At 48.4% G+C, this 25,044-nt stretch overlaps 1 protein-coding gene across 4 annotated transcripts in view; it reads left to right on the forward strand.

Annotated features, from left to right (window-relative positions):
• SNX29 (sorting nexin 29) overlaps positions 1-25,044 on the forward strand; it is a 535,094-nt gene that overhangs the window by 467,526 nt on the left and 42,524 nt on the right. The window lies entirely within an intron of this gene.

The following is a 25,044-nucleotide window of genomic DNA, read 5'->3' on the forward strand; positions in this document are numbered from 1 at the left end:
GGAAGTCTCAGCAGAAAAATCTTCATTTTTTTTTTTTTTGGTCAAGGAAAGCAGTATTTCCCTGGTCCAAGTTCAGTATCCCTCTCGGGATGGGCCTGTGGTTGTGCCTTTCTAAGTAGAAATGAATCTGGAGGGGGAAGTCTCAGCAGAAAATCCTTGACTATCCCTATGGTTTGACTGCATCTCCCTAAAAATGATATATTGGGATTTGGAGTGAAAACTCAATCCAGGTGGGACTATGGGAGATTAATATCAGGGTAGAGCACCCATGATTAGATGGATGCTCATGGCTTTGTATGGAGGCACAGATGTGGATACACACATGTGCTCTTGCTCTGTCTTGCCATGTGATGCCCTCTGCCATGTTATCCACTAGCAAGAAGGCCCTCGTCGGATGTGGTCCCTTGACCTTGGCCCTCTAAAACTGAACTAAATGATCCTCTATTCTTTATAAATGACCCAGACCCAGATATTTCTGTGATTAACAACACAAAAGACTAGAACAATTTGGCCCACTGTGAGCCTGGCCTGGTATCTCACATTAGTAGAGTTTGGGTTAGTGTTGTTTGCATGAAGGGACACTGGGTCCCGGATTGTGTTCTTCAGTGTGGATCAGAGGAAACCACTCCGCAGCTCCTCTCTCTGCAGTGAGTTCTGCAAGCTGAGTGTGTCCTGGAAGCCTTGGGCACCAGGTCAATTTCATCTTTGGAGAACTGTCTTCTCTACTAGTTCATAATCATGTTACACTTAGCCATCTCCTTGGAACTTTCTCATCACTTAATTTCTCATCTCTTCTGCCAGTTGAGGGAAAGCAAGGTTCTTTTTTTGTAATGAGTTTTGAAGCTTTTTAAAGTTAAGTGCCTGATCCTCATAAGCCTGTGAAAATGGAACTGTTTTGTGTCGCAGAGGAGCCTTTGATATTGACTCTTGGGGCTCCCTCAGGAAGCGGGCAGCCTTACTCGTGTTAGCAGGAAATACATGCCCTCTTCTCACATCGGCAGCAATGGTGGCTATTTATTGAGTGCTAACTATGTGCCAGGCATCTTGCCAAGGACTTTGCCTGCAGGCATCCCAGTGACAGGAATTACCACCGCTGCCTCACTTCAGGTGACAGTGCAAGTCTCCCATTTCAGTCTTGAACCTCAAGTTCTTTCTTGCTCAGAGTATGTAGAATTTATTCTAGGGCATTCTGTCCCTACTCCTCCTGTGCTTAGGTCTTTCTCATCTGCCAGGTCTCACTTGAATTCTCCCTCCTAAGAGAACACTTTCCCAACTACCCAGAATAAGATCTATCTCTCCATTATTTGCTTTCTTAGCCCCTTGATTTTCCCATTATAATACAAACATTTTTAATAAACACAGTTACTTATTTGGGTGCTTGTTAGGGAGTCAGTGCACATTTTAAACAGGAGCATGACAAGATCTGATTTGTGTTTTGGGGATGTCACTGCCACATGGAGGATGGCTGGATGGGTAGGCGTAGTAGGAACATCCACAAGAAGGGTTTGGCCAATGTCTGCAGCTGGGTCCAATGGAACTTGGTATTCATTTTCACTTAGAGGGGAGTGAGCAGAAACGGAGACACAAAGTTGGACTTGATAGAAGCGGGAACTTGCAGAAAGTCAGACTCATGCATGTCTGATTGTACCCTACACTGTTAGGGTCCTGAAATTGTCCCAATGTCAGAGTCCCAATACAGAAGTTGTCTGCTGGTGATTCATAGGCCACATCTGCCTGAACCATGGATCATGTTTGGGAGTGGTAAACCTAAGTACATGCCTCCCCAGCAAGCCGGGGCTAATCATGCTCTACCTTGGGTTTTCTTGTGGCAGGTGCTAGACTGAGGCCAGGTCCTTAGCCGGGGCATGAACTCCCCATATCACCAGCTTGCCCTTTTTCCTTCACCTCTTGATGCCTGATGGCTTTTGAACTCATCTTCCTGCAGAGTTCAGAGCAGACTTTTCAGAGGGGGATGATGTTTCTCACCTGAGCTTTGGAAAAATCAGGTTGACAAGGAAGGGAAAGAAATTTCAGTCAGGGAAAAGCTTGAACAAAGAACAAGTGTGAGAAACAGGCAGACCCATGCCAGATCCTTCATTCTGAGGCTCTAGCCCCTCAACTGTGTGGAGGAGAGGTCCAGGGGTGAGTGGGCTTGGAGTAAGTCCAGGTGAGCGAACAGCAGCAGGATCCCGGGCCCGGACCTCCTCAGCAGCTGGGTCCTGCCACGCCCTGTCATGTCCAGCATCTCTGACTTCAGAGAATGGAAAGCAATCCTCCAGGGGATAGAGTCAATCGGCAGCCAGTATCCTGGGGCACCTCCGAGTCCTTGGTGGACAGCTTGGTAAAGTAAAACCAAGCAGGTGAAAGCTTCATTAGTTCCCAGATAAGTGTTCCTTAAAGTTTTCCTTTGACAGAACTTGATTTTGGGTGTCTGTGACACATCAAGTCTTGCAACTACTGAGACAAATACGACATGATCGCTGTCCTGGGTTAGTGCATTATCTAGTGGGGCTTCCCTGGAAGTGCTGCGGAGAGGAGTAAGTCAGGGTCTGTGAAGCATGGTGCAGAGAGCACACTGGCAATGCTTTCCACTGCAAGTGCCGGAAACCAAAATTAAGCTTTTCTAATTGAAAAAGAACATCGATTGGCTTGCCTGGCTGAGAGGTTTAGGTCTGACTTCAGGAATGCGTCAGTGATATCATCGGGTGTCCACATCTAGGCCAATCTCTCTCCCATGTGCTCAGTGGTTCTTTCGCTCCTTGTCTGTCTGCCCATTTCTCTCTCTGCCTGCTGTTTTCCACATTGGTTTTATTCTCATGCAGGCTTCCCTCATGTGGCAAAGATACCCCTGCCTCTAAGCTTCTGCTGTGTCAGTCAAGCACCCCAGTGACTTTCTAGAGCAAGTTGTTGTTTGCAGTTTCAGTCTCAGCACTAATGCACATCGGTCCACTTTGCGTTCTGTGCCTCTCCTAGGACCGGTCCCAGAGACTGGGGTTGGCCAGGCCATGTGCTTAGCACTGGGGGGAAGGTAAATAAGCCCTGTCTAAGTCCCACGGTCTGAGAGTGGGAGAAGGCTGACTCCCCAGGGAGAGGTTATAGCACTGTCACCAGGAGAGAAGCTCCTGGGTAGTGAGTAGGCAAAACAGCAAGGGGAATCCGCCCGGGGGAAAAGGGGAGAGAAAGAAACCAAGTCCACCTGAACTGAGTCTTGAGGGATGAATGGATTCAGCTGTTGAGTGAGATGAGAAAATTCTAGGCAACAGAAACAGCACTTCTGAAAGCAGGGTTCACGGAACAGTGCAGCCTCCTGAGCCCAGGATACCTACTGGGCAAATGTGCCCTAGCAGTGGGCCCATAAGGCAGGGCATGCACATGCCAGCAGATGAAGCAGAAGGGCCAGCTCCCTGTGGACTAAGGAGTCTAGAATTTCACCCTGAAAGCAGAAATGGTGGCATGGTTTTGATGTACGGTTTTGCATTTTTTTAAAAAAATGCCCACTTGGGAAACAGTGTGGAAGATGTCTAGTAATGAGACACTGGCCCAGGGAAATACACCACATGGCTGTAACACAGCAAGAGCAACATTCACCCATCCATTCCGCAAGTCTGAAGTCCTACTGTGTGCCAGCCCCTGAGAACACAGTGGGGAACTAAACAGCCTGAGTAGGCTTACAACCTGGGTCAGGGTGGGGAGGACAGATGACGTTCACATACGCAAGCACGTATCAGTAGTTCACCTTTAATAATCTTGGACTGACATAAAGGAGTTCAGAGAGACTTAACTCTAGAACTGTCTCTGGAAAGGTCTCATCATAGGAGGTATTAAGTTATAAACCGAATAGCACAGAATTTTTTTGACTTTCACATTTTAAACACTTCTTTATATATTTAAAAATTTTGGTTCATCTGTTTTGCCCACCAAAGTGAAATTGTTCGTCTTCCTTAAAAGGCAAGAGTAAAACTGGAGAAGCGGTAGGTTTTCAGAAGCCAGCAGTGAATGGCCGTTCATACTTGACCTCCTGCTAGTCATTATCAGAAGTGCTGGGTAATGGATCCGTAGTTCGTTTTGGTCAGACACATACATCTTTTTGAGAAGCTAGAAAGACGAGCCAGCCAAGCAGACCTGGTGTTCTGTTAATCTTCATCTCTGCCTTTCCCTTGGCCACCCCGCACGCCCACCCTCTGCTCATTCTCTGTCCTAGGGTGGGAAATCCCAGCAGGAAGCCCAAATGAGGCTTTCACATAGGCATTCTTCAGACTGGCACGGAGTGCCGGATAAAGAATGGTTTGGCTGTTGGGCATTCCCTGGGTTACCCTGTCCGTATCAGATGGAGAGCCAGAGGTCATGTGTTTCACCATTGCTTTGAGGACTGTTGCAAATGCCTCAGATGCATTGATTTTAGAGATAATCGAACTTAACTCTTTCTGCTGGTGAGGCTTCACTGTAGTGCTCCAGGTTCCCAAAGGTTGTGCTCCTGATGCCCTCAGGCACCCAGCAGGGCCTGAGGTGGCTCAAACCACGTGGCACGTTGTGGCTTCCCACAGGCTCTCCCCAAGTGTGTGTTTAGGCCACACTGCGTGCCTCTGGTCAGCACCAAGGACAGTTCCACTCCCCAGCTTTCATTCCTCTGATTTCCCACTCTGTATGCTTGTAGGAATCACTGGGGTTTAAACAAATTCAGGGGCTTAGACCACACCCCAGTCCTAGCGAATAAGGACATCTGGGGGCAAACTCCTGCAGTCTGCATCTTTGAGAAGACCTCGGGTAATACCTACAGATCTGGTCTACAGAGCAGAACACAGAAGCTGGACTGGTATCTGCCACTTGTCACCAGTGGGAACCAGTCACATGTATTTTCACATCCCAGCTACAGTGACTCCAGATGTCTTCAAACATCAAGAATGCTCATCACCACTTTGAAATTACAGCAGTAATTAGACCAGCCACTGGATCTTGCTATGTAAATACACCAGCAAAGAAGCTCTTATCTTGCTGCATTACAGTGTCGATGACTGTTTAAATATAAGTAACTTCTGCTTTCCTCTCTAGCACGATGTGCTTGTCTCATGTATTGAAACGCATCATTCTGATGAAGGGCTAATGGGCCTCCCCACATCCAGGGTCATTCAGCCCTCGCCTGCCTTGACCCTGCCCTGCTGAGGACTGCCACTCACCACTGCTGCTGGAGGCCGCCTGCTCTTTCCCGTTTCTTCTCCCTGTTCCTTCCCTGCTAAGTTCTTTTTTGTGAAGCAGATGCTAGATAAATAGTTAATACGGTGGGAAGAGCTTGTTGGAAATAACACAGCTCATGTTTATTTTTAAGCAGCTGAGTTACAGAGCCTACTCCAGGTGCAGTTCAGGTGGGGAAAGTGTTCATGGTGGAAAGGAGGCACCACGTGGTTGATGGGGGGCTGTACTGAGCTGGGAGAGGCTTTTTAGATGAGCCCATGTTGGGGGTAGCTAGGGTGTTGGGGGAAGGAGGGGGTTGCCAAGATGGAAAGCCCAGTGAAAGAGGAGTCTGTGACCTGAACAGTAAATGGAGGATGCCCAAGATGAGCCAAGATTTCAGTGAAGTTGCCAGGCCTGTGTGTGCATGCACACATGATGACAGGGTAAAGAATTGTAGAAAGAAGGGTGTTGCATGCCCAGGCCCTATCGGGGGATGCTCTCCCTCTCTGTCTCATGCACCATACATTTTTTTTTTCTTTTCCATGAGAAACTGGGCATAAATCTCCCAGACTGGCCAATGCATGAGAAGAATTTAATAAATGTCATTGCAAAAAGCAGGGATGGTGTTGCTTCAGGCACTAGCTGGCTCAGGGCTTTTCTGATCTGCCAAAACATGGCCTCTCCTTTCGTCTTTCCCTCACTCCCTTTCTCCTCCACTTTTTTCTGTGCTAGTTTCACTCTTAGTCTAGCTTTCTTCAAAATGGAGCCTCTGGCTGTTCCAGGCTTATGCCATCTTGACAGCATCCCCAGTAGAATGGAAGCTTCACTTTCCCAATGGTTCTGGCAAAAGTCCTGAGATTCAATTTCATTGGTCTGCCTGGGTCATGTGCCTATTCTTTCATTTTTTTGTTTTTAACAGCTTTACTGGAATATATTAATAGTTACGTGGCATACCGTTTAAACACTTAGAGTGTGCAGTTCGATGGTTTTTAGTTACATTCACACACATCTTCAGAGTTGTGCATCCATCACACCAAATCAATTTTAGAATGTTTAAAAGAAATGTTCTAAAAGAAACCCTGTGGCAGTCAGCCCTCGTTTCCACTAAACCCCCATTTTTATCCCTTGGCAGTCTTTTCTGTTTCAATAGACTTGTCTATTCTGGACATTTAAAATAAGTAGAATCATATAATATGTAATATTTTGTGACTGCTTAGCATAATATTTTCAAGGTTTATTCATATTATAGTGCGTATAAGAGCTTCATTCCTTTTTGAAAGTTGAGATATCATTTACATACCAGAGAGCTTTCTTTTTTAAAGTGTGAAATTTAGTAGTTTTTAGTGTATTTACAAATTGTGCAACCATCACCACAGTCCATTTTAGAACATTTTATCACCCTAGAAAAAAACCCATGCCCATTAGCAGTCATTTCCCATTTCTCCCCAATGCCCAGCCCTAATCTACTTTTTTTAAAACTATAAGCTTGCCTATTCTAAAACTTTTATTTAAGTGGAATCATGCACTATATAGTCTTTTGTGATTCACAAAAGAGTAATTTTTAAAAAGTGACTGTGTTATGTTGTAGCATATATCAGTACCTCATTTCTTTTTACTGCCAAATAATATTTTCATTGTGTGGCTATACCATAATTTGCATCTCCATTCATCAGGTGATAGATATTCACATATACATATATATGTGTGTGTGTGTATGTGTACACACACACACACACACACACACACATATTTACCTTTGTGAATAATCGTGATGTGCATGGTTTTGGGAGGACCTGTTTTATTTTAAATTTTATTTAATTATTTCATTTCTTTCTATCTAGGAGTATTGGGTCATATGTTATCCTAACCTATTCAGGCTATTAATACAAACTACCATAAACTGGGTGACTTACAAACAACGAAAATTGATTTCTCATAGTTCTGATATTGGCGAATTTTAAGATCAAGTCACTGGCAGATTTGGTGTCTAGTCAGGACCCATTTCCTGGCTCATAGATGGCACGCTCTCTCTCTGTGTGTTTTCATGGGAGGAGGGAGTAGATAGCTCTCTGGGGCCTCTTTTACAAGGGTACTAATCCCACTTGTGAGGGCTCCACTGTCTTGACTTAACCATAGAACCTGCCTCCTATTACCATCACCTTAGGGGATTAATATTTTAGTATATGAATTTCAAAGGGACAACATTCTTGCCCAGGTCATAGCACATGGTAACATTTTGAAGAATAGCAAAGTGTTTTTAAACTGCACTATTTTATTTTCACCAGCAATATATATGTGTGCTAAAGTCTCCACCTTATTACCTGCCTTTTTGATTATAGCTACTCTAGTGGATGCGAAGTGGTATGACATTGTGGTATTAATTTGTGCCTCCCTGAAGACTGATGATATTGAATTTCTTACCTATGCTCATTGGCCATTCATATGTCTTGTTTGGGGAACTGCTTACTCATAAGCTTTGCTCACTTTTAAGTTGGGTTGTCTTTTTAGTGTTCAGTTGTGATATATATATCTTCAATATAAGTCCCTTATCAGACCTATGATTTTAAAATATTTTCTCTTATTCTTTGAGTTGTCCTTTTACTTTCTTGATATGTTCTTTGCTGAACAAAAGATTTTAATATTGATGAATTACAAAGTATTTTATTTGTTGCTTGTGCTTTCTGATACCATATCTAAGAAAGCTGTATCTAACCTCAGATCACAAAGATTTGTTTTCATTTTTTCCAACAGTTTTATAGTTTAGCTCTTTAGTTTTTGATTCATTTGGATATTTAGTTTTGTGTATCATATAAAGAGATTCATTATATTATATGTGGATATCTACTTATCCCAGCACCATTAATTGAAAAGACCATTCTTTTCCCACTGAACAATCTTCACATATTTGTAGAAAATCAGTTGATGAAAACTGTGAGTCTACTTTTGGACTCTAAAATTTTTATCCTTTTATGCTGTTCCATATTATTGAGTGTTGTAGCTTTATATTAGGTTTTGGAATTGGGAAATATGAATCCTTTAATTTTGTTCTGCTTTTTCAAGATCAGTCTGGCCACTCTAGGTTTCTTAAATTTCCATATAAATCTTAGGATTGGCTTGTCAATTCTTACAAAAAAGCAACTTGGACTTTGATAAGGGATTATGTTGAATCTGCAAATCAATTTGAGAAAGATTTTTATCTTAACTTTAAATCTTTCCATCTATGAACATGAGATTATTTTCCATTTATTTACATATTCTTTAATTTTTTAATAATATTTTGTAGTTTTTTAGAGTACAAATTTCCTTCTTCATCTATTTGTGTGCCCATTCTCAAGCCAATCACTGTGGCAGAGGGTGAACATTCCAGTAGTTGGACTCACTCATATGCCTTCCCCAGCACCTTAAAGGGGCAACCTTTCCCCAGCTCTATGGACTGAACATGGGAGACGGGAGATCTTTGAAAGGCTTATATAATATTCCTAATGGAGGCATGTGCCAGAGACCTGCTCCAGCCGGGGTGGGCTGACTTCATGGAGGCAACACAGGCGAAAAGAAATCAGGCAGATACCTCTATGTTCTTCAGCATGTTCTCAGCCAACTACAGTCAGAGCAAGCTCAAGACTGCAGCGTCTGTAGCTAAGAGACATACGTATTTATTGAGGGATGTTTACAGGGGTAGGAGGGGTGAGGGGGAGGTAAAAGATTTTACTCTAAAAAATAGGGTATTCAGAACATGGGAACAATAATCATAAAACATGATATACTGTTCTTGTTTGATCAGGTGTAAGCAGTCACAGTCCTCAGGGCGGGGGAGTCCATTTGTCCGTTACATTTTCTTCTTAGGTCTTGATTACCAGGTAGGGCCTTCTGAATGAGGGAGTTTTCAGCAAGCTTGATAACTTCAGCCCCAGGTTGGGATGGCAGCAGATTGCAGTTACAAAGGTCTAGATAGAAATCTTATTTGACTAAGTAAAGACATGGTTAATATATACTAAAGTGGGATATCTATATTGTTTCTGGGATAATTTACAGCTAAGAGGATGAGCCTATTGCCCATATGGGAAAGGAATGTGGTCTTGTGAGTAGCTTAATGACTGACCTAAAAGTTATTGTGTTCATGAAACCCTGAGAGGGACTTCAGCATTCTTTATTGATTTTTTTCCAGGCAGGTGTGGTGAGTCTCACGAAATAATTCCCATTCACTGCCACCCTAGGGGTCCACATTCTCTTAGGACTATTAGTTGGTTTTATTGTAAAAGTTATAGTAAGGCCGGGGGTGTTACTTTACCCTTACAGGGTACCATAATGACAGTAGAGCCCATGGTAGGGAGATTAAAAGCACAAACCAGTAAAACAAACACAGTTGAAACCTTGAGTTCATAGCTGTCGCCTTGCATGCAGCTCTTCTCAGCCAAGCCTTTCTTAGACATGGGAGGCAGCTCTTTATGTTCTGCCTGTGTTGGCCGCATGGCTTCCGCCAGGCATGGAAGGAATGGATGCTAGACAGACAAAGATGAAAAAGTAGAAAACTTATCTATTACAAACTTTTACAGTTGGAACTTTACTAAAGGCATCAAGAGTGATAGGGAGGCAACAGACTCAGAGTGAAAAGGCTATAAGCCATTCCATTGCCTCAAAAGGGAAGAATGAAAGATGAAAACAATCACTGAGATCTCTAACATCTTGTGTAGAGCTAATTACTTAGAATCTTAGTTCAGCAAAAGCAGGACATCATGAGCTTAAGAAAAGTTGTGGTTGGGGACCAGCATTTGGCATAATGGCTATGTCGCTGGACTCCCATGTAGTTGACTGTGGTTCGAGTCCTGGACCTGGTGGCTTAAATTCACACTGGGTGTGTGTGCATGCATGCCCAAGATCCTGAGAAGAGAATGGATGAGAAGGGAATGCGGAGTGGCCATCCCCTTTTGGGGGTGATTTCTCTCTCTGTCTCTTTCGGTCTTTCTGGTGAGTGCACGTGCCCTATAGTAAAATAAATAAATAAATAAAAAATAAATAAAAAAAAAAGAAAGAAAGAAAAAGAAAGAATTACAAAGTTGGGATTATGGACATCAACTCTGGCCAGTAAATGTGGTGAAGAAGACTTAGCTAGGGAGCTGGGGTCTCTGGGGTCTCTTAGCCTGGAAGGCTTATACTAACCATGCTGCCCTTCCAGGCATCCCACTGAATCTAGCTGAAACCATCTCATTCTGCAGGTCTTTTTCCTGGAGGACTGGAGGCAGCTCATGCCTCACTACTTTCTAATTGTCACTCAGTTTTACAGTCATGTGTCTGGCAAAGCTGTGAACTACAGACTAATCCCATGTCTTGTGTACTTTTCTGGTAGTGGGGTAATTATTGTACTGAGCCTGTAGGTTATGGTAAGAATTAAATGGCCCACTGGAGATGTTGGCAATAACTGACATGGATCAAGTGCTTGCTGTGGCCCTCATAAGTGGCATTGAGTGGTAGAGCCAGGACTCAATCACACATAGCCTGACTCCCAACCCCAGCTTCTTTCCCACCACATCAGAGCACCATGCTTGGCATTGAGTAAGTCTCCAGTAAACATGACCTACAGTATGTAGGCATCAAACAAGAATCTTCACTACTGATAATTGTATGCTGGCCCCCTTGTCATTCCATTCGCCACTTGTATTAGTTGGGACAGAGCTAGCTGCTGTAACACATTTAAACCCTGCTGATGCTGTTGTCCAGATGTTTGTGGTCAGCAAGGGATTGATTCATGGAGCCATCCTCTTCCTATCCTGAGCCTTCACCATTCCCTAGCAAAGGGGTCAACAAACTTCTCCATAAAGGGCCAGCTTTGCAGGACACATGGTCTCAATCCCAACTACTGAATTTTGTTACAGTGTGAAAGCAGCTATAGATGAAATGGATGGATTGTCTGTCTCATCTCTCTAGTACCCAGCTTGGCACTGGCAAATGGCAGAGGTTCAGTCAAGTTTTTGTTTGTCTGTTTGTTTATGTATTTTAAGAGAGATTTTTACTATAGGCACATACAATAGCCATAGAAACAGAGAGACAGAAATCAACCCCCAGGGGGATGGCCACTCCCTAGTCCCTTCTCCTCCATTCTCCTCTCAGGATCTTGGGCATATATGCACATATGCCTGGCGTGAGTTTGAAGTCACCAGGTCCAGGTCTCGAACCATGGTCAACTAGAAGTTTGGTAACATAACCATTACACCCTCAGCTGGTCCCCAGTCAAGACTTTTTAATGGAAGAGAGTTTTTGTAAACATTGCTATATAAACAAAGGGACAGTGTAGGGCAACAGAGTGGCTGGCCTGGAAACTGGGTGGGCCTGAGTTTAGATTCTAGCTGTAACCCTAGTTAGCATGACTGTGGGCAAGTTCATTCTTCCCGAGTCACGGAGTCCATATCTGTAAAATGCAGATGCCATCACCTCCTTGAGAAGAGTGTCTGAAGAGTTAGCAGAATGCCATATTTTGAATGTCTAGCCCCTGCTGAGGGTGGTGGGTATCAGCCCGTGGGAGTTAAAATCACATGCAAGAGCCCATCTCTGCTCTAGAGGACAAGTTGGGCACCCCCCCACCAGGAGTATTGATTGTTCCTGTGGTTGTGTGCTAGGCCCTCAGAAGCATGGCAGTGTGCCCCCTTTCAGCACAGTCTGATGAACTGTGACAGTGGGTGGAAGCAGTCTTGCAGAGCTGTTTTCGATGCCCTATCGACTTTGCTCTGTTGTTTCTGGATGACCTGCAGATTTATTGTGTTTGGGCTTCACCATGGTGTTCAAGCATTTGAATTAGCTTCCAGCTGATTTGAGAACGAGAGACTTCACCCAATAATCCAGATTTGCAGCTTCCCTTCAAGAGAGGGAGGCAGGCTCATACTCTCCGTGGTCGCGGCACACTATGGGCTGGTGTGAGCATTCTGCCTCTGGGACGCCCTCTTCCCCCATCCAGCCATTTCAGCCTGTGGCATAGCAGTGCTGCTACTGCTGTTAGCACCTCTGAGAATCTGTCCCAGACCCCGAATGACTGCCACACTTTCAGTAGCCTTTGAAATGATTCAGGCCATCGTGCGGGAATGTGCTCGTCAATAATGAGTGGATGGCAGTACGGGGACATCTGGCAGCCTGGTGATCACCCAGCTGGTTGGAGGACAGCATGGCTGAAACAGTCACTCAGAGGACTGGAGAGGCAAGGGAAGAAGAGTGGCCCCAGAGCTCCTAGGGAGGACTGGAACATACAATGTCTGTGAGCACTCTGAACCCTGCAGCTGGGTCTCAGCCTCCAGATTGTTGGAATGGGAGCTCTTTTGGGATGGAATACTGGAACCCAGTATCCAGCTCCTGTCTTTGAGCCCCTGGGAGGGAGGTCCTGGCAGTGAACAGGTGTCTTGAGGTAAACACTATATCTTTCTGTTTCTCTCTTTGGACTTTAGTTCAAAAACGTGGGTTAATGTCCTCAGGTCCTGACGTGTGTCCTCACTGGCCATGTGGCTGTATAGACCTACCCTTTGCTTCTGTGACTACCACATTTAATTGATCTTTCACCCAGAGATGATACTATCTGACCCCCACCCGCTGCCGACACGGCAGTAAATCCCGTTCCGTGGGCCTGATGGTATGTCATGAGAACTTCTCCCCTAGGGTGGATACTGGTGCACAGAGCAGAATTACTGGGACATGTCGTCTCCTATATTTAATTCAACCAAATTCTGTTTGATCGTTCAGAAACATGGCCGTTTTAAAGTCATAAGGGACTTGGATTATGTTTGTTTCCAAAAAGGGAATCCATTATGCATTTGTTAAGTGTCTGCTGTGAGGGGTCTTCAAGCATTTTGTGGACAATGAATATTATGGAAGAATGAGGCATGGATTTCAAAATTTCTTTTGCACCAAAAAACTCATATCAATTCCATTTTTCCATCAATACCATTTTTTGAAGTCCCTACAATATGCTGGAAACAGCCCTAATGTTTGCTCATTGTAAGCATGATTTCATTTGGTCACACAATAATCCTCTGTGACAGACATTCTTTTTTTTTAAGGCTTTTGCCGTAGGGGGCATGTGCTCACTGGAGAGGAGAGAGACAGTGAGAGGGAAAGTGAGAAATCACCTCCTGGGGGATGACCATGTTGCAATCCCTTTTATTCTCGCCTCCTCCTGGGATTTTGGGCGTATACACTTGGCGTGATTTTCAAGCCACCAGGTCCAGGACTCAAACCAGTCAGCCAAGTAGAAATCCAGTGCCTTAACCCCCACACTACCTGCTGGCCCCTGAGATAGGCATTCTTAACATCTCTTTTACACAGCTGAAGAAATAAAAGTCCAGAGTAACTTGCTCAGTTTCTGGGCCTGCTAGTCTTGGCCACCATGAATTTGTGGAAAGTGTCCCAAGGTGAAGAACATCCAAGTAGATCTTAAATTGGTGGCTTCATGTGGCCTCTGCTTTGTGTTTTATTTGATCCACATGGTCTTAACACTTTTTAAATTAATCTCCAATAAAGTCTGAGCTTTCATAAACAGATCTCGGTGCTGACAGTAGTGGCCCCACTTTCTTGTAGGAGCATAAAGTTATGGCCACTCCTTGCTGGCTGGCCCTGCCTACACAGCCCCCTTCATTGCATGTGTTACCCGCTGGCTCCTGCTGCCACTGGAATTTCAAATCCTGGAAGAGATGTATTTGTACAGAGGCAGGGTCTTTTCCCCTGTGAGTTATTCCCATTAAATGCATGAATTAGCCTTTCCCCTCCCTTCTTCCCACTCCCTCCAGCCGCCTAGCCTAGAGTTTCTCTTGGCTGCAAAGACAGCAGAGAAGAATAGGCTTTTGCCGCAGCAGAACCTACTGCTTTCCTGCCGTGGGGATCATTTGTTGTATCCCACTGAGGGCTCAGCCTGTGCCAGGCATCGTGGAGGGTGGAAGAGACATTGCAGGCTGGCTTCTGCCTGTGGGAAGATAGGCCACTGTGCCCAACCCATCTTGAGCAAAAAAGGCTGCTAGGAAGCCTCTATAATCCACCCTCCTGCAGACCAGGGGTTCTGTTGATATAAAGGAAGAATTCATCCAACCACAAATATTTATCACCATGCCAAGAGGAACGTTTTTAGAACTGTGGTATTTGGTTCACCCTGTATGAACTGCAGGGCTAGCTTGTTTTTATTTCTGTTTTTAGCAAGGCTGTAGGTCTCCTGTGGTGGTAATACATTGTCTAAGAGCAGGACAGCACCTGGTCATACGCTCAGGTGCTGAACTCCTACAGAATGGGGATATTAGTGTCCACTGCATAAAGTTGTTGCAGGAGTGTGTTGAGATAATAGAGATGAGCACTGGCAAAGTGCTTGGCAAGTAACAGGAAGCTTGCAGAGAGGGCCTTGTTACTATTGTCCTTAAGAGACACATGTGGGGACCAGCAGTTGGTGTAATGGCTATGTCACTGGATATGTCACTGGACTCCCATGTAGTCGACCGTGGTTCGAGTCCCAGACCCAGTGGCTTAAACTCATGCCAGGCATGTGTGTGTGTGTGTGTGTGTGTGTGTGTGTGTGCACGAGATCGTGAGAAGATGTGTGTGTGCCCAAGATCCTGAAAGGAGAATGGAGGAGGAGGGATTGTGGCATGGTCATCCCCCTGGAGCAGGGGGTGATTTCTCACTTTCTGTCTCTCTCTGTTTTTCTGGTGAGTGCACATGCCCTATAGCAAAAACGTCTCAAAATAAAAAAAAAAGGGGGAGAGAGAGAGAGAGAGAGAGACACGTGGAGGATAGTGTAAAGGGCCTCAGCCTCATGCAGTCTTCTCTTCCTTTTTGGAGACAGAGATGCTTTCTTTCCTGTGTTGGCAGTTAATGCAGGTGTGCCTTTGTTGCAGACGAGGGGAGGAGTCAGGATTTATTTCTGCCCTGACATTTAGCACAATTCCATGATCTCAATCGTCTCCAGTCTCCATGCTCTTGCCTGGGCATTCCCTCCTTGAGCTGCCCAGCTCCAGGAGCGATGATCTGTCAGCCCCTCATTTGAAGGTAAGATCTTGTAAGTGCTGGGGCAGGGCCTGAAGCTTTGGGCTCTTCCAAAACTGAGTGGACAGAGAAGGGAAGAGCAGGCTTAGGTGTGGTGTCAGCGCTAAGCCCTATGGCTTTTCCAAGAAGAAAGTGTGGAGAGGATTTGAGGGTCCTTGATGGCCTCTCATGTATTGTTTTAAAGTTTGTTTGGAGACAGCCATGTACCCTCAGCAGAGTCTCACACTGTGACCCTTCCCCCAGCTTTCCCAGCCAGCCAGGATCAGGGGCACACACAGCCCTGTGCGTACAGGTCAACCTGGAACGCCGCCCTGGTCCTCCACATGACATCCTGTGTTGCGTGTGGCGCTATCATTGTACCACTGCAGCTGCTGTGTGTCCTCTGGAGTCTGCTGTTTTACTTTCCTCACAAGCTGGGTTTCACCCAGAGGCCATCAGAACCCAGCCCAGGGCTGCCCAGAGTCTTAACCTTCCTGTGTGTTGAGTGGCAAATCCCATTTCCGGACAGGGAAGGGGGCGGCAGCTGGGTTCTCAGCAGCCCCCTTGGTCTTTCCTTCATCTCTCTGCACCTCTGACTCTTCATCTATGAGTGAGGGTGATGACAGAGCCTACCGTGTGAGGTTGTGCTGAGGATCAAAGGAATAGCAAGTGCAGAGGGCATAAAATTGACTCGTAATGGGCCACTCGTGTGGACTGTTACTCTGTTTATGCAGCTGTTGTGAGAACTTGTTAGTTTCTTGGGCATTTCTGTGTTACCCTCCTAGAAAGGCAGGAGTCATGATTCCTTTTGCCTTCCCTGCATTCAGTCCTACACAAAATAGGGGCAGTGGTTTGGTACAGTGGGAAGACAGGAGTGGGGATTGGGTTGAATCCAAATTCTGAATTAAATCCAGGCTCCTCTCCATTGTGTATGGACCCTCTCAGGTCCTTGTTCTCCACCCCTGTGCAGTGGGGTGGCGCTGCTGTGGGTACCTGTGTAGTGTGAAAGCCCAGCTGTGAATGTGCGCAGTTCACCGCCTTTAGGAATTGTCGGCCATCTTTGTCCTCTAAGGGAACCTTACTGAAAATATTGCCAGGGATTAGGAGCCAGGGCTGTGCATTAACTCCCTGGGTTCAGATCCCAGCACCGCTGCTTTCTAGCTGACTTTGGGCACAGCGTGTAATGTAAGGGACCTCAGCTTCCTCATCTGTGGAAAGGACGCAGTAAGGATGGCACCACTATATGGAGACCCTGAGAGCCAGCTCAGGCCTGAGCTTCCGTGAGCACCACAGAGCTGGCCGCTGCCGTGTGCGATTTGTTCCCGGTTCCTCTCCCTTGGCCTTGTATTTTTTCCCCAGTCATGGCCAACAGCAGAAGTTTCTAATGGGATTCTTGTTACATTTCTTTATTTCTTCCACAAGAGAAAGACAGAAGTGGGGCTGGTACCTCTAACAGGGTCTTTGGGCCACATTCTACCTCCAGCCTTGGCCAGATTATAGCCACCTGGGCCCACCCAGCATGCACAGGGGGACCTGGGGACTGAACCTGGGACCTTACATATGGCCTCGGCATCATGGGGTGCTGTACAGCTCGGAGCCACCACCACTGGACTTTTTTTCCTCCAAGATTTTTATTATTTTTAAAGTTTCTTTCTTTCTTCCATAGCAGCAACTTTCGACTTCACAGTGGAAGGAACAAGGATGGAAGAAAAGCAGAAGGGGAAAATATCTGCTTTAAAATAATCAAAGGGGGACCAGCAGTTAGCGTAATGGCTATGTCGCTGGACTCCCACATAGTCGACCATGGTGCATGTCCCAGACCCGGTGGCTTAAAACTCACACCGGGCGCGTGTGCATGCGTGCCCAAGATCCCGAGACGAGAATGGAGGAGAAGGGATTGCAGCGTGGCCATCCCCCCTGGGGGGTGATTTCTCGCTTTCTGTCTCTCTATCTCTCTCTGTCTGTCTGGCGAGCGCACGTGCCCTATAGCAAAAGCCTCTCCAAAACTAACTAACTAACTAACTAAATAAATAAATAATCAAAGGAACTCCTGGGAAGAGGGGTGTGGCTTCTGTACCCAAATAATAAGAAAAGGAAGATCTAAGGTTAAATAATGTAACATAGCCAGGCTGTGTCTGGGGGGCACTAGGATTGTGATGCTTGTTATGTGACAGAGAATCCCGATAACGGGCCAGACTAATGTGGGATGACAGTAGTTGGGGGACTCTCTTTTTTCTTTGGCTAGTCTTGAAACCACTAATGAAAAGAGGCATTGCGGCCTAAGTCCAGGGTCCCAGGTGCCAGCAGGAAGGAAGCAGAGAGTACATTTGACCTGCCTGTTCCTCAGCAAATGAGGGCACTGAGGCTCAGAGGGGACCTGAGTGTCCCAAAGACATGCTTGGAATGGGGGACAGTGGAAATCAGGTCCCCCATGTCCCAACCTGTGAGCCCTGAACTATGACCTACCAGAGTTAGCCAGAGGGGAGCCAAGATACGTTTTCATTCTAAGAAGTTTGAAGTGAAGGAATTGGTGTCTCCTGGTTTCTGCTAATAACTGGAGATGTGTGCAAATCAGTTTCTCAGTTCAGCTTGGAGGGCTTGCGACATGCCCCCTCTAGAGCTCATGCCATCCACATAATCATGGGAGGACAGGGGCCGGGGCATGGGAGGATGTCCTTCAGGAACGAACCTAGTCTGTAATTCATCCATACAGAGAGCACTGGGGGAAAATGTGCTCCAGACCTTAGCAAAAGAGAAACCCAGAAACCCCTGCTACTGGAGCCAGGTGCACATCCCAGACAGCTGTGAAGTAGATACGGTTTGCATCTGGCAACATCTTCGTACTTTCCCATCCCTCAGTCTTTTGCCACTCTCGCTCTCAGGGGACACAGGAACCTGCCCTTCTTGGTGAGTCTGGAATCTCACTATAACCGGGAGTGGAGCTGGATAATATGTACTTGGTGACACTGGCTGGCTCACTGACCCCATGTCTGCCATGCACAAGCTTATAAGTGGCTCATGATGGCTTTAAAAACTGGAGCATCCACATCGCTTCCAGTCTCACAGAAGGGATAGCTGATTGTTGCTCTCTCACCCTAGGGTCGAGTCTAGTTCCTCTGCCTTGGCCTCCTGGGTCAGCCCCAGCTTTTCACCCTCCACCCCCAGTGCCCTTCCGTTCCTGTGGTTCCTCCCACTGCTGTGGTCTTTGGCATCTCCAGGTTCTTCTCTGCCATGGAATACCATTCCTTCCCCTGTCTTAGAGCCAAGTGGAAGGGCACAGGCTGAGGAATCAGACTTGGGGCCAATTCCTGTCCCCACTCCTGCCCCTAAGTAGTTGCGTGTCTGAGCACCTGGCCGTGAACTCTGAGTCTCGCTTGCTCCCTCTGAAATCGGAATATGAGAAAGCTCCTGTTGCGGCAGGCTGCCAAGAATTCAGTAAGACAATGCTGATGCAAAGGTGTGCTTGCCTGGGCCTGGTGAAGCTCCTGGTGGATGGTAGCAGTGCCAAGCTCTCCTGCTGCTGTTGCTGTTGTGATCACTGCTATACCTCACACCTCTGCGGAGGCTCCTCGCACCCACTCCGCATCAGGGACACCCCACCCCGGCCACATGCCCCCTCAGCAGACCTCGTGCAAGCCTTTGTCAAGGATGTATCACAGCTTTATTGTACTCTCTGCAATGAGCCATTTGTGTGTCTTTTCCCAGCTCACCGTAAACACCACAAAGACAGGACCCAGATCTTATTTCTGTTTTTATTCCCAGTATCTTGCTCACATAGGCCTCCTGAGAGGTCTGATGAATGAATGAGTGAGTGAGTGAATGAATGAATGAGCGAGTCCAACCCCTCAGCAAGGCCCACGTGGGTGGTCAGCTCCAACAGAGGTCAAATTCATTTGCTTCTCTGTTTCAGTGGCCTGGGCTGTGCCCCACGCATCTCCTCCTGGAGGACCAGAGCAGGTCCTCTCTGGGTCTTTCTGCTTCCGGTGTTGTCTTCCTGTCCTTCAGGGCTCACCCTTGAGGTCAGCTCCTCCCAGGTGTCTCCCTTCCCTCTCAGGCTGAGCCCATCTCCGCCCTGGCACTTACCAGTATGTATTTGTAGACCTGCTTCCTATTTCTTTCCTCTTAGAGCGATGCTCCTTGGGGCAGGGCTGCCCTGTTCCCAGTGCGCAGAGGCTGGCCTGCAGGACACAGGAGCTGAGCGAGCTTCGTGGGGACCAGTAGAGTGAGCTGAGCGCCTGTGCCCGGCACGTGGCGTGAGGCTCTAACCCAGTGGCTTATAAGCGTGGGTAGATTTCTCTTTCCTGCCATGGTATGCTGCAGGTCAGGTGGCTCTGGGTTCCCTTTCTTGTGTGGTGCTACATTTCAAAGTGACTCCACACCTAGAGGAAGGGGAGGAGAGGATGCAGGCCCTCTCCTTTATGTGGCTTGACCAGGAGAGGCCTTACTCCTCTCATGTCATGTTGACCAGAAGCTGACCCATGGCTCCCATCTAACTACAAAGCATGCTGGGAATAGAATTCGATAGTCAGAGGACCTCAATGTCGGGGTCCTTGGGAGTGTAGTCAGAGTTCCGGAACTCTCTGGCCAGAGATAAGTCATGAGATCAGTTGGCTCCAAAGCTGCCTGCTCTCAGCAGGGGCTGAGCGAGTGCCTCTCCCGAAGGACTGGAGTTCCTGTTTATTTTATGAAATGCCTTGATGGTCCTAGACGAAAAGGGACAGGGGCTCTGGAAGTGCAGTTATCTCCTCTGCCCAGCTGGCGCTCACAGGAGGGCCGGCTCCTGGGGAAGGTCGCGTTGGAGAACAGGGCACGCATGGAGCAGGTGCACTTGGGAGGACCCAGGACACAGGATGTCAGAAGAGTGCAGGGGGTGTCACCCAGCGTTGGTTCCGGGAGCCACAGCTCATCGTCTAGTTCACAACACCCCATCGTTTTTGAAAATAGCTATTCTGAAATTGATGATATCTTTGTCTTCTTAAAACTCAAAATAAAATTAACCTTTTCTGGAGGGAAAAAAAGACTCCCATTAAAACAGCCCTGGTGTTCTTTTTAAGGCAGGGCTGACTCCCAGCGCTCTCTATTATAGTCCTGAGCCGTAACTGACAACGCGTTGCGAAGGAAACACCACACAACGCGGCAGCAGGGCCACAGGCGGCGAGGACTCATTAAGCGGCCACCAGAGGAGTCTGGCAGACTCCACGCGCTGGGCTTTTATCCAGTCACATCGCTTCTAATCTGCGTTTTGGCTGCAGCCCCAGGAACCCAACCGGAAAACTCATAAATACCCCATACTCCTTTAAGAGCTGGACCGTTCCCAGTGGGGCAGGCCCCTCCGTGGAGCCGTCTCCTCCTGGGAGCCCCACCTGACAAATAGGGCCTCTGAAGGACCTGTTTCTGACTGTGTTCACCTATTCCCTGGTCTTCTGGTCTCTGACTCTCTGCCCAGGGGCATTTGGAGCCAGAGAGCTGGTGTCTAGGCCAGCCTTGTTTTCTCTATTCTCGCCCCTTCCCCCAGCCTGCCATCAGGGGTCAGGGGTTTTTGTTATCACTCATCTGGATTCTGTCAACAGCCTCCAGACCATTCTCCCTGGTGGCCTGGCTTGCCTCTCCTAAGTCCAACCCCAGCATTGATGTTTTGTTCTTCCAGCAAACGTGTTCTGGCTCTCTCGCGGTCCCCAGGCACTGTGTTAGGCTCTGGCATATGAGAGGGAGTGGATAGGAAGATCCCTGCCTGTCCTCATGGGTTTACAGAGCAGTTAGCGGAGGTGGGCGAGCAAGAGGCACACGAAGGCGTGAGAGCATTTTAGGAAGCAGGAAGTGCTTCAGAGAGAGAGTGGGGCCTGGGCCGAAATACAGAAGAGTGACCTCAGGTGGCATGTCAGGGACACCTCTTAGAAGTGGTGGCAGCAGAACAGAGCCCTAATGAAGGTGTCCTAGGCCCAGGCAAGAGCCAGGAAAATCAGGAGACCATCAGGAGACCATGCAGGACCCGAGACGAGCCCGTCGGGTGGTGGGGGTGGCTGAGGGGAGATAGGAGAGGGTGACAGGAGGTGAGGTTGGCCAGCACGCTGCGTCCACATCATGAAGGGCCCTGTGGGCCACACCACGAGCTTAGATGTGTGTGGGAGAGGGCCGAGTTCGTGGGAGCCACTGAAGCACTGCAAGCAGGAGCGTCCTGATGTGGAAGCTGTCCCCGCCTGGGGCTGCCAAGGGCCCCTGAGCGCCTGTCAGCCCAGCCAGCACCTCTTGCTCCCGCCTCCCCTGGCTTCTTCCCGTGGCCTAAAGGCTGCGTGTGCTGATGGGCTCTGGCTGGCACAGAGGCTTATGCCTGTGGAAGAGCTAAACCCAGCCGGGCCTGGCCTCTGCTGCCCCAGCAAGCCCTGCTCCTTCTCGGTGCGTTTCCTTTTGCACTTCCACAAGGCACGCCTGTCCCCCACCCTGAAGGCACCTGCTGGGACCCCTGGTGGGTGCCTGCCTTCCCTTTAGGAGCCGGCTAAAGTGGCTTCCTCCGGGTTGCTTCCTCTGAGTCATGTAAACCTAGACGTCTCCCTCAGGGCTTCCCCACATTCCTGCCCACCCCCTCTCATACACACTAACTCCTCCAGGAAGAGGACCCAGCCAGGCAGCCCTGAATGGCCAACCTGCCACACCCTGCCTAGGTTCTCATCACTGCGACAGACTCCACCTTATGCTCACTTCCCAGGCGGGAACCCAGTCCTCCGAGGGGTTAGCCTCATGCCCCCTGGCTGGTGCTGGCACTGCAGGTCTCACGGGCAGCCTCAGGGAAAGTCACCGTGGCCTGATGTGAGCTGGACACAGAGTGGCCTCTTGGATGGGTCCATCACTGCACACAGGGTGTGAACTAGAGGTTGCAAGCTCACAGGCCCCCAGGGGGCCAACGGGTGGGAGGCCCAGGGGAGCAGGTGGGCAGGGCGGAGGCACTTGCTCCCTGCTAACGGGGGCACTTGCAGCTCAGCTCCTGCCCATGGTGGGACTGTTTTGTCTTTAAAGGTGAGTCGGGAACCTGGATCTGACACAGAAGTCTCCTGCTTCTGTTTTCAGCATTGTTCAGGCCATACGGTGTGGGCTGTGGGCCACATTTAGTTCATGGACCTTTGTTAGTGAATACCTTAGTGAAAAGGTAAAAATAATGAAGCAAATATGGAAAAGGGTTAAGACTTTATTAATGAAGGATTATGGGAGTCATTAGAATTTACACTGCTTGGGGCAAGTAGATGGCATAATAGTTACATTGCTAGACTCCCACATAGCAATCGTGGTTCAAGTCCCGGACCCGGCTGCTTAAACTCACACTTGGTCCATGTAACATGCATGCCCAAGATCTCGAGAGGAGAATGGAGGAGAAGGAATTGTGGTGTGGCCACCCCCCCCCTGGGGTGGGCCACCCCCCCCCCTTGGTGGTGATTTCTCACTTTTTGTCTCTCTCAGCAAGCTCACATGCCCTATAGCAAAAATCTCTCAAAAAATTTTTGCTTTTTACCATATATAACATTTTTCATAAAAAGAACATTTTCAAACTGAGTCACAGGCAAGAACACAGCCTCTGATGCACTGTCCTGAGGTCTCCTGTGGCTCTCAGCCACATTCTGCTGAGGCCTGTGTGGTGATTGGGGGTCAGCGTGTCTGCCCCTCCAGGACCTGGGTAAGACTGAGAGAAACAGAGTCTGGTGGAAGTCGGGCAGCCCCGCCCATGCTGGCCCACAGGTGACAGGCTTCTTCCTCTTCACACAGCCAACGGTATCTGCCACAGGTGACCCAGAAGTAGGGTGCTGTAGGGGGAACTGTAGGTATTTCTTCTCTAAGTTGAAGAATGGCCTCGTACTGAGGGAGTGGTTGTCTGCAACTGCTCCTCGTCTGGAGACTGGGCCCTGCTCGGCTGTCTCCTACTGGCGAGTTCCTCACCTGAGCTTCTGTTTCCACCCCAGTGTGTTGTAGGGTGCAGTGCAGGGAGGCACGGCCTGGAGCATAGGAGCAGGCTTGACAAATATGGCCGCCCTTCCTGGGTCGGTGATGTGGGAAGTGCTTGGTTGTCAATCGAGACTGCAGCTGTGTTGGATTTCCAGAGCACAGGATCTAGCTTGGGTTCCCAGGGACCAGCCGTTGCAAAAAAGAGCATGTGGAAAGAAAGTGGAAAAGGGTTAAGACTTTATTATGAAGGGTTATGGAGAGTCATTAGAATTTACTCTGTTTGGAGCCAGCAGATGGTGTAATGCTTACATTGCTGGGCTCCCACATCGTTGATTGTGGTTCGAGTCCCAGACTTGGCAGTTCTAATCCCAGGGGCTAACCCCACCTCAACTGAGTTGCTACCTCTGGGACCTGCGTAAGGGAGGTGCTAGTTAAGAGATGACGGGTAGGTGAGACTCATGGGTGGAAGCTGCTGTCCTCCACAGGGGCAAGGGCTCAACTCCTTTGGACACTGTACCCCAACCCAGCCCCACATGCAGCATGAGGGACCTTCTCCAGTCTCTCCTTGGTGCTTCAGGGTGTTTGAGCATCCTCTTCCAAAAAAAGACAGCTCTGCAAGTTCCTCCAGGACTGATTAGCTCCTTTCTGTCTTCCTGCAGCACGGCCTCTCAAGCTGTCCTTGAGGGTTTCTTTGCAGATTAAAAAACCAGGCTTGATTAGCTCCACGCGGCACTAACCTGGCGTATTAACCACCTTCCCGAGGAAGAGTATCTTCATTGCCTAATGAGGAGTTGAAACCTGGAATCCCAGGAGCAGGCCCAGCATTCTGAATGGGGGAGCAGAGCCCCAGAAGCTCCAGCCCAGGCTGGGGGACCGTGGCTCTCTTGGCCAGATGTCTGCCCTCCTTCCCACCCAGGCTACCTCTACCAGGCTCCAGGAGGTTTTAGCCACTGACCTGGGACTGTGCTGGTGACTTAGAGCAGCCTGCAGCAGTGTCCAAGTGCTGCCACCCCTCTGGAGGAAGGTTCCACTGAGGCAGTTCACCCAAGTGGCTTTGGGCAAGGAGACCTTGCTGTGATTTTGGAGTGGTCCCAGGGGGCCCTGCTGGCAGCAGAGCCCTGGTGAAATTGCAGTGTCAGAAAGGACCAATGACTTGTGAGTGTGTGCCCCAAATACTTCCTGGGTGTACTTTTGCTGAAAATGTCTTCCTCATTTACCTGAAGTTCACATTTCACTGGGCATCCTCTGTGTCTATTTGCTAACTCTGCCCACCATGGCTTAAAGGCGCCATTAAGAATGAACTCCTCTGCCATGCCGAGGCCCTTGGTAGGGCTTTGTGGGGGTCTCTTTGTCAGGGGGCAGGGCACTACTAGGCAGGCTTTCTGGGTGCCATCTGAGCATGGGACCTCCCGGGACAGATTGTCACTGAGCCCCTGCCTCAGGCTGGCTCTGGGCTGGCACGGGGGAGCAGAGGCGAGTGCCTGTCCAGTCTGCGGTACCTGGAGAGTCAGCCTGCCCTCTCCAGGCCGCAGTTCCTGTTTGTTCCGTGCGAGTCGTCAGAGCACGTTTCTTCTGCGGTTGAAGTGACCCTGGTCCTGCCCTGCTGTCTGCTCTGTGCTTACGTGCCTGCTTCGTCTTCATCCAGAAAGAGCCTCACCTTTCCAGAGGACCTTCCCAGCACCCCACACTACCCAGGCTGCTTTGCTTTAAGCTGGAGCCTACCAGTGCCGACGCACGTGAGCAGCACTGGCTCTGGACACCTGGGGTCCACACCTGAAATGCGGGCCCTTGCGCCGGAATTATTAAGAATTTCCAGGTGGGGACAGCAGATCATCACCCAGGTCCAAAGGCAGGCTTCTGTAGATCATTGCCCAGGCCCAAGGGCAGGACTTCTGTGACAGCACAGATCACATGCCCGTGCAGCTGGCCCTGCCTGCGAATCGCCCAGTAACTGCCAGCTGTCTG

Source organism: Tupaia chinensis, unplaced genomic scaffold, assembly GCF_000334495.1.
Source record: "Tupaia chinensis unplaced genomic scaffold, TupChi_1.0 Scaffold000182_1, whole genome shotgun sequence".
Lineage (NCBI taxonomy): Eukaryota > Metazoa > Chordata > Mammalia > Scandentia > Tupaiidae > Tupaia > Tupaia belangeri.